At 35.9% G+C, this 11,046-nt stretch overlaps 1 non-coding gene across 1 annotated transcript; it reads right to left on the bottom strand.

Annotated features, from left to right (window-relative positions):
- Positions 1–3,788: 3,788 nt before the first annotated feature.
- Positions 3,789–3,935, bottom strand: LOC123939452. Its single transcript, XR_006817850.1, has one exon. It is a non-coding gene; the product is annotated as a U4 spliceosomal RNA (small nuclear RNA).
- Between the last annotated feature and the right edge of the window lie 7,111 nt (positions 3,936–11,046).

Raw genomic sequence — 11,046 nt, 5'->3', positions numbered from 1 at the left:
TAATCAAATTTAAGTTCTACTCTCCTTCTGTATCTTTGTCTGTACACACTAACCTTTATTTCCATGCTGAATCACAATGTAATTTTTAAGGCATTTTAAACATCAATTAAATTCAAATTATAAATTACCACAGTGTACATAATTCAGTTGATGTGACAACAACATGAACAGTGATGATGCTTACATGTGTAGACGACTCTGTGCTTGTAAGATACCATCAACTACCAGTGATAGCCCAATATCAGAGATGTTAAAATATGGAAAAGTTCTTATTAGAATAGGTAAAATGTTATCCATTTGATCCTCAAACAACCTGTAAGTCAATTCTGTTATTCCTCAAATAGAAAGCTGAGAAACAAAGAGGTTATCAAGGTGCGTCATTATTAGGAAACAGGTCTTTTAAAAATGCAGTCAGTCTGGCTCCAGTGCTCACCATCTTAACCATTAAGCTATGTTTTCTCCTTGTTGTTTTAAAACTTCCCTTGTTGCTACAGAATAGTCCTATTATAGCTGTTTAATATTCCATCAAAAGGACAAACTAGAATTGACTTGACCATTAGCAAATATTAGATGATTAGATTGCCTCTAATTTTTCCACCATAAGTTATGCAATTAACATATCAATGCATATGGCTTTTCATGACCCAAAGGGATATGTTTTAATTTCTAATAAAAATATAATACTTATTTTAGAAATTTTGGAAAATACAAAAATTATAAATAAGTGAACAGTAGTTACTATGATTTCTTCATCAAGGGACTACCATTGCTAACAAGGTGGTGAGTGTCTTTTCCAAAATTTTCCGTAGCTCTTTTCATATAGCTGAGGTTATAATGGAAACACCTTTCTGTGCTCTACTTTTCTCTTAGAGTGTTGTATTAGTTTTCTGTGGCTGCCATCATGAATTACCACAAATTTTCGTGACTCAAAACTACAAAAATTTATTCTCTCACAGTCCTGGAGGCCAGAAGTCCAAAATCAAGATGTGGGAAGGGCCATTGTACTCCCTCATTTAGGACCGATCAAAACATGTTGCTTTTATAATGTTCTAAGATTATAATCATAAGTGAAGAGAATAATAACCAGTTGTGAATATTGGCAGCTCACTGCATTGCTTTGGGAGCCAGACATACTCCCTGTTCTTCATACAACCTGGAACCTAGCACAATGTGGCTGGAACAGACTCAGCACCTGATAGAGATGTTTTTGAATGAATAGTCTATCTAGTAAGGCAGTGTTTTCCATTGTGGGGCAGCATCATTGTTTAGAAATTTTTCACATATAGAACCCACTAAAGTAGTTATTTTTAAATATTTGCATTTCTATTCTATTCCCCTAGCATTCTCCATGTGATATTGATTCATTAGATAGAAAAAGGGGAGCTTATTAAACTTATAATTAACCTTTTCTCTTGACATGTAATTAGCTAGGATTTATGAGATGCTAAAGGCTGCAGTGTCTGAGAAAAGGAGCATAAATAAGGATATTTTTGTTTTACTGAGCTTGGAATAGTACAGTCATTTATTTTCATTGAAATATTATTTATCTGATATATTTTTCTTTTTAAAGTCGCTAATGATCTTCTGAACAACTTTAGATAAATTATTCTAGTCCAGTCCAGGGGTAGAGATCTGATTCTAATTTTTTCCACCAAAATTGAGGATCTGATTAGGTCAAATCTATGTAAAACATTGAAAAGTGTGAATTCACTTTTCACCCCCATTTTGTTAAGATAAGTTTATTATTGTCATGCTATCATAATTCAAAATTATACTGTCAATAGGGTAACATTTTAGATGAACCAAATAAATCTTAAAGGAAAGATGTATTAAAATTTATATTGAACTACAACTGAGAAGGGTTTGTTTTGCACTATGTTGCAAGCAAACTCTTACCAACTAATTTTTAAGTTTTCTTCTTATTTAGGAAGAAAGATCTTTTTTCCTCAAATATAATGGGGTACCTTCAAAATAAAGAAATGCCTTATGGTAAGGAGACAGATTACAAAGCATCTTATTTTTCACTTATTTGGAAAAAAAATTTAATTGACTTGCCAAATGAAATGTGAGAGATTCTTACTTTTGGAATCCTCCTACACTTAAAAATGGCTCACATTCTCTGTGTTGTCAAGAACATATACATCCAACCTCATTCCCAAACTGTCTTTTACTTTATAGTTCTTGGGCTTCTCTAGCAAAAACCTCTCTAATGTCATTTAGACCAGATATTTTCATGTACTGTACTTTCATGTCATCCAATTATGGATGCCACTGGACCTCTGATTCCAAGCACCATTTTTCCTTATCTATGCGATGATAAATCATTTTTTTAAAATTATTTTAAATTCACTTTCTAAAGTTTAAAACAGAAAAAGGAGGCATTTTATTAGGCTCAGCAGTCTTCTGTGGCTTCCTGTTTATTTCTTTTTTTAGTTCTTTTTTTTTTTAAGATTTTATTTATTTATTTGACAGACAGAGATCACAAGTAGCAGAAAGGCAGGTAGACAGTGAGGAGGAAGCAGGCTCCCTGATGAGCAGAGGGCCTGATGCAGGCTAGATCCCAGGACCCTGGGATCATGACCTGAGTTGAAGTTGGAGACTTTAACCCACTGAGCCACCCAGGTGCCCCTATTTCAGTTCTCAAATAGGAACTTTTCCCATAATTATTTGTCATTATTACTACTATCTCTGGTCTTTCATAAGTACATCATATGTTCTGCTAATCCTCCTCCCCTCTTGCTAGTTAGATATATGTGATCTTTTGTTAACAGGCTTTTATTATAGCTTTCACAATTCTCCTTTCCCATATTTGCTTTTCCCAATCATTTGAATAACATTTATTTATTGTTTTCCATGATTTGACAGTTGTTGTTACAGTGACTTTTATAGTACACTGTTTAAAACATATTTTAATAGCATAAAATATGTGATTCAAAGGAAGTAAAAATGCATAGAAATAAAAAAGTTATAGGAAAAGAAAGAAGCAAAGTTTAGTTAGCTGAATTGTGGTCTCTTGCTTGGGAAGTTATCGATCTTTTTTTCTTTTTTTTTTTAAAGATTTAATTAAATTTATTTATTTATTTGAGAGAGAGCACACGCAGTGGGGAGGATCAGACGGAGCAGGAGAAGCAGACTCCCCACTGAGCAAGGAGCCTGGTGCATGGCTGGATTTGAGGATCCTGGGATCATGACCTGAGCCAAAGGCAGATGTTTAACTGACTGAGCCATCCACGTGTCCCGAGGTCTGTATCTTATGAGACCTGCCACAAGTCAAAGATAGGCTGATCTAAGTTCTTCTTGATCTGTGCTTAAGATGAACAGGAAAAATGGCTTCAGTTACCTGGTCCAGTATCTGTTCACCAACAATCTGGGTGTTAGTTTTCATTCTGTATTTTGACTACGATCCCTGGAAAATTTTCTGTTTCTGCGATAGCAGTGGTTTTCTCTTTTAGAGTTGCTGATGCAGTGTCAAAACTAATTATCCCCCAACCCTCTTATAAGGGTTTTATTAAATGGCATCTGTCTGTGCTTAAATATTAGGTACCAGAGCTATTAGGAAGGAAAACCAGGAGGATGACAAACATAAATATCTTTATCTCTACTGCTAGGACTGGTGACCTAAAGATAGTCACTGTATTAATGTTAATGAGGATAAACAAGCCCTGCAACAAGACTCAGATAGCAGAGCCCAAATCACCATGTTTAGTTCCAAGCACGCTAGGCTCTGCAGTCTGAATGCAGAGATGAATGAGATGCTCTGGCCCCAAGAAGCCTGTGTAGCTTCTTTGTTCCTATGAAGATGGGAAACCCCTATAGATCTGGGGCATCACTGTTGGAATAATGTAGTAGAACTCTCAGAGAAAGCCAGTTTCAATTAGCAATAACCGCGCCTCGGATAAACCTCATTGGCTACGATACTGCCACTGCGCAAAGCTCAGAGAAAGCCAGTTAAGCATATCTAAGGTTGAGAAAGGTCAGACACTGTGTGACATAAATTTTTTTAGAAAAAAAAAAAAAATGGGACTTTTTGCAACTAATATGAAAAATCTCCAAACTTTTACTACTAGACTTATCAAACAGCTCATATTCTACTGCCATCTTGATTTCCTCACCACTTAATTCCTTAACCTCTGGAGATCACCCGGCCTGATCACTCCTTTGAAACTACCTCCTGATCACTTAACTGAAACTACATTCTAAAAGGACATAATTTCCTGATTGTTAACTTAATGGTAATATATAGACAGACCAGCAAGGTAGTTAATAGAATGGTCTTGGAATCAGGCAGACTTGCATATAAAATCTGAGTCTACTGCTTACTACCTAGCTCTGTGACCTTGAGAAAGCATTTTAAAACCTCTTCTGAAAAAAAATAAAAAAATAAAACCTCTTCTGTGAAACTGGGATAATTAAATCAATCTCATAAGTGTATCATACGGATTAAGTGAGATAAAATATGTAAAGCACCTAGCACAGAGCAAGGCACATAGTTGTTGCCCAGTAATTTCATACAATTATTATTTTTTAAAGGCTTTCACAGTCTTTATTTCTCCTGACATTTCTATAGCATGTGAAACATGTCACCATTCCATACTTATAAATATGTTTTCTTCTTCTAGGCCACAAACCTTAAATAATCTTTAATGTCCAACCCTTGGATTGCTCTTCTTCATTTTCTAAGAAGCTGTTATCAGTTTTTGCCCAAAGAAGGAGAGAAAGTTGGGGGCACTTGGGTGGCTCACTTGGTTCAGTATCCGACTCTTGGTTTCACCTCAGGTCATGATCTCAGGGTCCTGGGATGGAGCCCTGTCGTCAGGCTTGTGTTCACCGAGGAGTCTGCTTGAGATTGTCTCCCTCTCCTTCCCCCATGGTCCCTCCCCCATGCATGCTCACATGTGCATTCTCTCTCTTTCTCTCTAAGCAAATAAAATAAAATTAAAAAAAAAAAAGGAGAAAAAGTTGTACTATGAGAGAAATAACTCTAAGTGAGACTCAGGGAGACAGAGCCGACCTAAGGCAACCCTTGCAGGAGCATGAGTAGTCAATAAATCCAGACCTCACTCTTCTCCTTCTCTCTAGTCTACTGCTGGGGTCCTTATTAGCTGAGAGCATAAGAGACCGTGGATATAGTCCCCAGAGTTCAGCCTCCCAGAGTAGAGAACAAAGAGAAGAAAAGGGAGGAAAGGACATAGGGAAGCCAAATGGGAGATACCTAACACAGATACCTAGAAACAAATCTAAAAAATATGTGTAAGAGGTCTATGAAAAAATACACAATTTTCTAAACAGAAATCCATGTTTATGGATAAGTAGACTCAATATTCTGAGAATGTTAATTTCCCAGAAATGGATTCATAATTTAATGCAACTTTTAAAAATACCAAGAGTATTTGATGGAAGTTTTTTTAAAAAGTTTTTTATTTAAATTCCAGTTAGTCAACATACAGTGTAGTATTAGTTTCAGGTATATAGTGTAGTGATTCAACACTTCCATACAACATCTCATGCTCATCAGAAGGGCACTCCTTAATCCCCAAAGCTTATTTCACCCATTCTCTCTACCAACTCGCATCTGTTAACCATCAATTTGTTCTCTATAGTTGAGTCTTTTTTTTTTTAAGATTTTTTTTTATTTGAGAGAGAAAGAGAGAGAGTGTGCGAACGGGAGGAGGGGCAGAGGGAGAGAGAGAGAATGCTCAAGCAGACTCCCCGCTGAGCATGGAGCCTGATACTGGTCTCCATCCCAAGACCTGAGATCATTACCTGAGCCAAAATCAAGAGTCGGCTGGACTGAGCCACCCAGGCACCTCAAGAGTCTGTTTCTTGGCTTGCGTCTCCCTCTCTTCCCCCCCTTCCTTTACTCATTTGTTTTGTTTCTAAAATTCCACATGAGTGGAATCATATGGCATTTGTCTTTTTCTGACTTATTTCGCTTAGCATAACACTCTCTAGCTCCTTAATGAAAATTTTAAAGCTGATTCTTAAATGTATAAGGAAAAGCAGGGGTATCTGGCTGGCTCAGTTGGTGAAGCATGAGACTCTTGATCTCAGGGTTGTGAGTCTGAGTCCCATCCTGGGTGTAGAGATTACTTTAAAAAAATGTATAAGGAAAAATCAAACAAAACAAATGAAAAATGGCAAGACAATTTTGAAGAACAAAGTACAGGATACTTAACTTAGAACTCTCAAGGCTAATTATAAATTTATGATAATTAAGACATTAGCAAAGCCCCCAAACAAACCCATATATATATGGAAACCTAATATATAACAGAGGTGGCATTATAGAACAATGAGTAAAAGATGAGTGTTAATGATGCCGAAAAAACTAGTTATCCATCTGGGGATTAAAAAATTTTGAGAAGGGCACCTGGTTGGCTCAGCCAGAACATTCAGCTCTTGATATTGGGGTCCTAAGTATAGAAATTTCTAAAAATAAATAAATAAAATTTTGACTTCTAACCTCACAGAATATACAAAAATTAATTTCAGGTGTGTTAAAGACCTAACTGTGAGAGAAAAATGTGAATATGTAGAAAGTAAATGTAGGAAACTATCCTTATGATCTTGGTATAAGGAAGAACTTTTTTTAAATCCTACAATAAGTATTATGATCTTTGATAGGAAAAATTCCTGAAACAAGACACAAAAGGTATAAATGCCTTAAAATTAAGAACTTCCATTCTTAATTAGTAGACATGGTAAAGAGAATAAAAGACAAGTCACAAATTAGGCAAAGAAGGCAAATATTTGTAATGCAATTATTGACAAAGAACTAGTATATAGAATATAGGAAGATCAACAAAACAATAGAAAAAGATACATAACCCACTAGAAAAATCGGCAGATGACTTGAACAGGCCACTGACTTTCACAAGGGGAAAGTCAATGGCTAATACAAATAAGAAAAGATGCTCAATTTCATTAGTAATCAGGAAAACGCATATGTAAATAACAAATCTGACAATACTAAGTATTAGTGAACTATTGGAAACTCCTAATCCTATTAGTAGAACTGTTAATTGGTACAATTTCCTTGGGAAAATGATTAGCAGTACATAGTAAAGTTGATTATAGTCATATTCTATCGCAAAGAAATTCTACTCCTGGGTATGAGACCTAGAAGAATTCTTGCCCAGGTGCACAAAGATTTTTATATAATAATATTTATAGCAGTTTGATTTGTAATAAGCAAAAGCTGAAGATAACTAATGAATTATTACAGTAAAGTTGCTAGATAAATTGTGATATGTTTGTACAACGGGATAGACCCTTAGTAACATGAGTGAACCTCACAAAATATTGTTGAGTGGGGGCGCCTGGGTGGCTCAGTTGGTTAAGCAACTGCCTTCAGCTCAGGTCATGATCCCAGGGTCCTGGGATCGAGTCCCGCTTCGGGCTCCCTGCTCCTTGGAGAGTCTGCTTCTCCCTCTGACTTTCTCCCCTCTCATTCTCTCTCTCACTGTCTCTCTCTCAAATAAATAAAATCTTTAAAAAAAAATACATTGTTGAGTGAAGAAGCAAGAAAAAACAGAATACACAAAATATGATTTCATTATATATGGTTCAAAAACAGAGAAGTCATTAGGGTATGTCAAAAGCAGTATGTCATGAGGGATACATACATAGGTTATATAAGTATAAAACCAAGCAAGAGAACATTATCATAAAAATAAATATGGCAGTAACCCCCAGGGTTGCAGAGGGCGGTGGGGGGGGAGAGAAAAAGATATGTTCAGGTGAAAAGCACTAGGGGCTTCCAAGTATTGACAATTTTTTTTTGTAACCTGACTTGTAGATAGTCAATGTTTATTATTTTTCTTTCAATTGTGTGTATACATTTTATATACTCTTATGTATATATATTTCACAATTTAAAAAAAGAAAACCATATTTTCTCTCTTTGTTAAAGTAGGTTTACACATGCTATTATACCACCAGCCCACTTAAATAAATACATTCAAACCCATTTCCTAAATTTAAAAAAAATTAAAAATACATTTAATTTATATATATACAATAGTTGTATATTACCTATGGAAAAAATATTGGTAAATATAGTCAAAGATACAGATAAAGACTTTTATCTATATTATATATTATGTATATTCTATATTTTTATGGTTAGGAATAATATATAAAATTAATCAGCATCTACTATATGGCTCAACTGTGATTAGTGTTTGCATATGCAACATATTTGTTCACGTATTATTTCTGATTCCTTGGTTCTGAAAGTTAGACATCACTATCCTCAATTTTTAAATAAAGACACTGAGAACCCAAGTTTACCAACTTGACCCCAAATTAACCCAGCCATTCGGCCCATAGCCAGCTCATACCAATAGAGCCATTTGAATTGATTGTTGTCTGATCCCCCAACTGGGATGCTTCAATTATATTACAAGATGGTCCTGGGGCACCTGGGTGGCTCAGTGGGTTAAGCCTCTGCCTTGGGCTCAGGTCATGATCTCAGGGTCCTGGGGTTGAGCCCCACATCGGGCTCTCTGCTCAGCAGTGAGCCTGCTCCCCCACCCCCCGCCCCGCCTGCCTCTCTGCCTACTTGTGATCTCTCTCTGTCAAAGAAATAAATAAAATCTTAAAAAAAAAAAAAAAAGATGGTCCTGTTCTTTACTCTCCTATAGTCTTTGGGTACACTTTTTCATATGGGTTTCTGAGGAAGCTTTAGGACTTCTCAGGAAGAAATGATACCAAAGTTATAGACACTAGAATTAATTACTTCTTCCAAAATTCACTTCTTAATGTTCAAAATGAAGAGTCTAACAATAATTCCTTTTTCTTAAATTGAGATATAATTGATGTCTAACATTGTATTAGTTTTAGGCTATATGCCTGAAACTTTAAATACTTCTTTAAATACTAAAAGTGTGTTATTTAAGCATGAAAATATAAAACTGTCACTCACTTTCAGATTCCTATTTTGGTTATGGGTAGGAAACTGGATTAAACTAAAAGAAAAGAACATAAATACAAGCCAGGTTCTTACATCAGAAGGCCATTTTTTTGACACTTGTTTATTATGATAACGTCTGTCTAAATCACATGAACTGTGAAGCACCAAGGATAAATTTATGAAAAATCTAAATTGTATATTTGACAAAATGTCTTATTTCCAAACTCAGTTCAGAATTATCTGATCAATCTAAAAGTACAATACCTAGTTAAGTTACTTTTATGGTCCAGATGTAATGAATGATATAGAAAGATTACTGCTTAGTATATCAGTTGCTAAAATCTAAATAGTAATTCACAGTACTTAAGGATACTTTAAAAATTAGAATCTTAATAATTAATTAATAATAATTGAAAAATTCTTCTTGTCACTTACTCTTAATTTGTTGAAAAAGAAAAGACATAGTAAGCACTGGCATACTTCAACTAAGGCTTCATCTGAATACTGACAATTCTTTAAAATTAGTTTGATGCACATTAATTCTTCTATGGTACTACTTTTAATATGCTGTATAGGAAATGTATCTCTGATCTTATGAATGACTGAGCATGGTGTATAGAACAGATACAATTAGATATAATTATAGCAATGATGAATTAATGATCCTATTAAAGAATCTGTTATTTCAAAATATTTTACTCTCCTATTTCCCAGTGGTAAATTTAACAGATATATGTAGTTCTCTAATTGTCCTCAAGCAGGGCTGATTTTGCCCTCCATGAGACATTTGGCAATGTCTGGAGTCATTTTTATATGTTATGGTGGGTAGGGGGTCAGCGCTACCAGCACACTGTCTAAAGCCAGATATGCTTCTAGACAGCCTACAATGCACAGGCCAGTCTCTGACCAAAAAAATTATCTGGTCCCAAACCAAAATATTAATAGTGCTAAGACTGAGGAGCCTCTTCTAGCCCAAACTAAAGGACTCACTACAAATTTCTGTCTTTAAATTTTTGGATGTTAAAAAAGATAAAAGATATATACACATATGTGTGTGTATCTATTCACACTGAATACACGTTATGAGATTGGCTTATAAAATGATGAGGCCGCTTTGTTAGCATATGAAATTAATTGCTAACATTTACATAATGTTTATAAATACTTTCTTGACACTGTCTCCCAGGTAATATTATCTATACCCATAGAGTCAATTTTCATCTCGATGATTATGACTTTCAAATATTTATCTCTAGCCCAGACTCCAGTGTGTTACCACATCCCACTGATTTTCTGTAGTCAGTATTTCCTCTCTCCCACCCTTTGCCCTCAGCACCACGGCAGTGGTTTGGCCTCATCCTTATTTGTCTGGGTTACTATGTGACCGCATTGTCAATAGTCACACCATCTTGTAGCTATAAAATAAGGAAACCCTATCTTCTTAGTGCACAAATTATAATAGCTTCAATCCTGACTAACTCCCGGAAATCAGCTGTCATCACATTACCTGCCAGCTGCCTCTAAAGCTCCAAGGGTTCGACCGTGCAGTCTCTTGAAAATGTCCATGGGGTTCTTGTGTCCACTAAGGCTGGATGGCAGCGGTGTCTTCCTGTAAGGTCCCACTGACCATTCAGCTGGGCATGGCTTTCTGCCAACTGTTACCAACACACTGATCTCAAGGAGGAGGTGTCCTGCTCTCACCTTTTCATCTCTTCCTGAAGCATAGGACAAGCCCTCCCCAAATTCCCCACAGTAAAACTAAATCCAGACCATAACTTTCAACAAAATTTTGCTGCAGGTTTAGAACTAAAAAGAAAGGATGTAGAATGAGGTAGTTATGCCCAACCTGCACAGGCCCAGATCCATGCAAAGATTCCATGCAGGGACCTCATTCCTGGCCAAACCTCCCTGGCCAAGACGGCTTTGGCTCTAGAAATGCTCCAGGAATCTCCATGACTTGGAGTCCATGCCAAATGGATTCTGCCACCAGAAATAGGAGGAAAATTATCCCTCACCTGTCTGAGATCTGTCAGTTTCCATTCTCAGTATGATTGACAGAAGAATTTAAATTCCTTGCAGACAAAACTTCACCACCTCCCTAATAGGGATATGATCCAGCTCCCAAAGATAAT

This window comes from Meles meles, chromosome 3 (assembly GCF_922984935.1).
Source record: "Meles meles chromosome 3, mMelMel3.1 paternal haplotype, whole genome shotgun sequence".
Lineage (NCBI taxonomy): Eukaryota > Metazoa > Chordata > Mammalia > Carnivora > Mustelidae > Meles > Meles meles.
The sequence above is the reverse complement of the archived record's forward strand: the minus strand, read 5'-3'. Positions and strand labels throughout refer to the sequence as shown.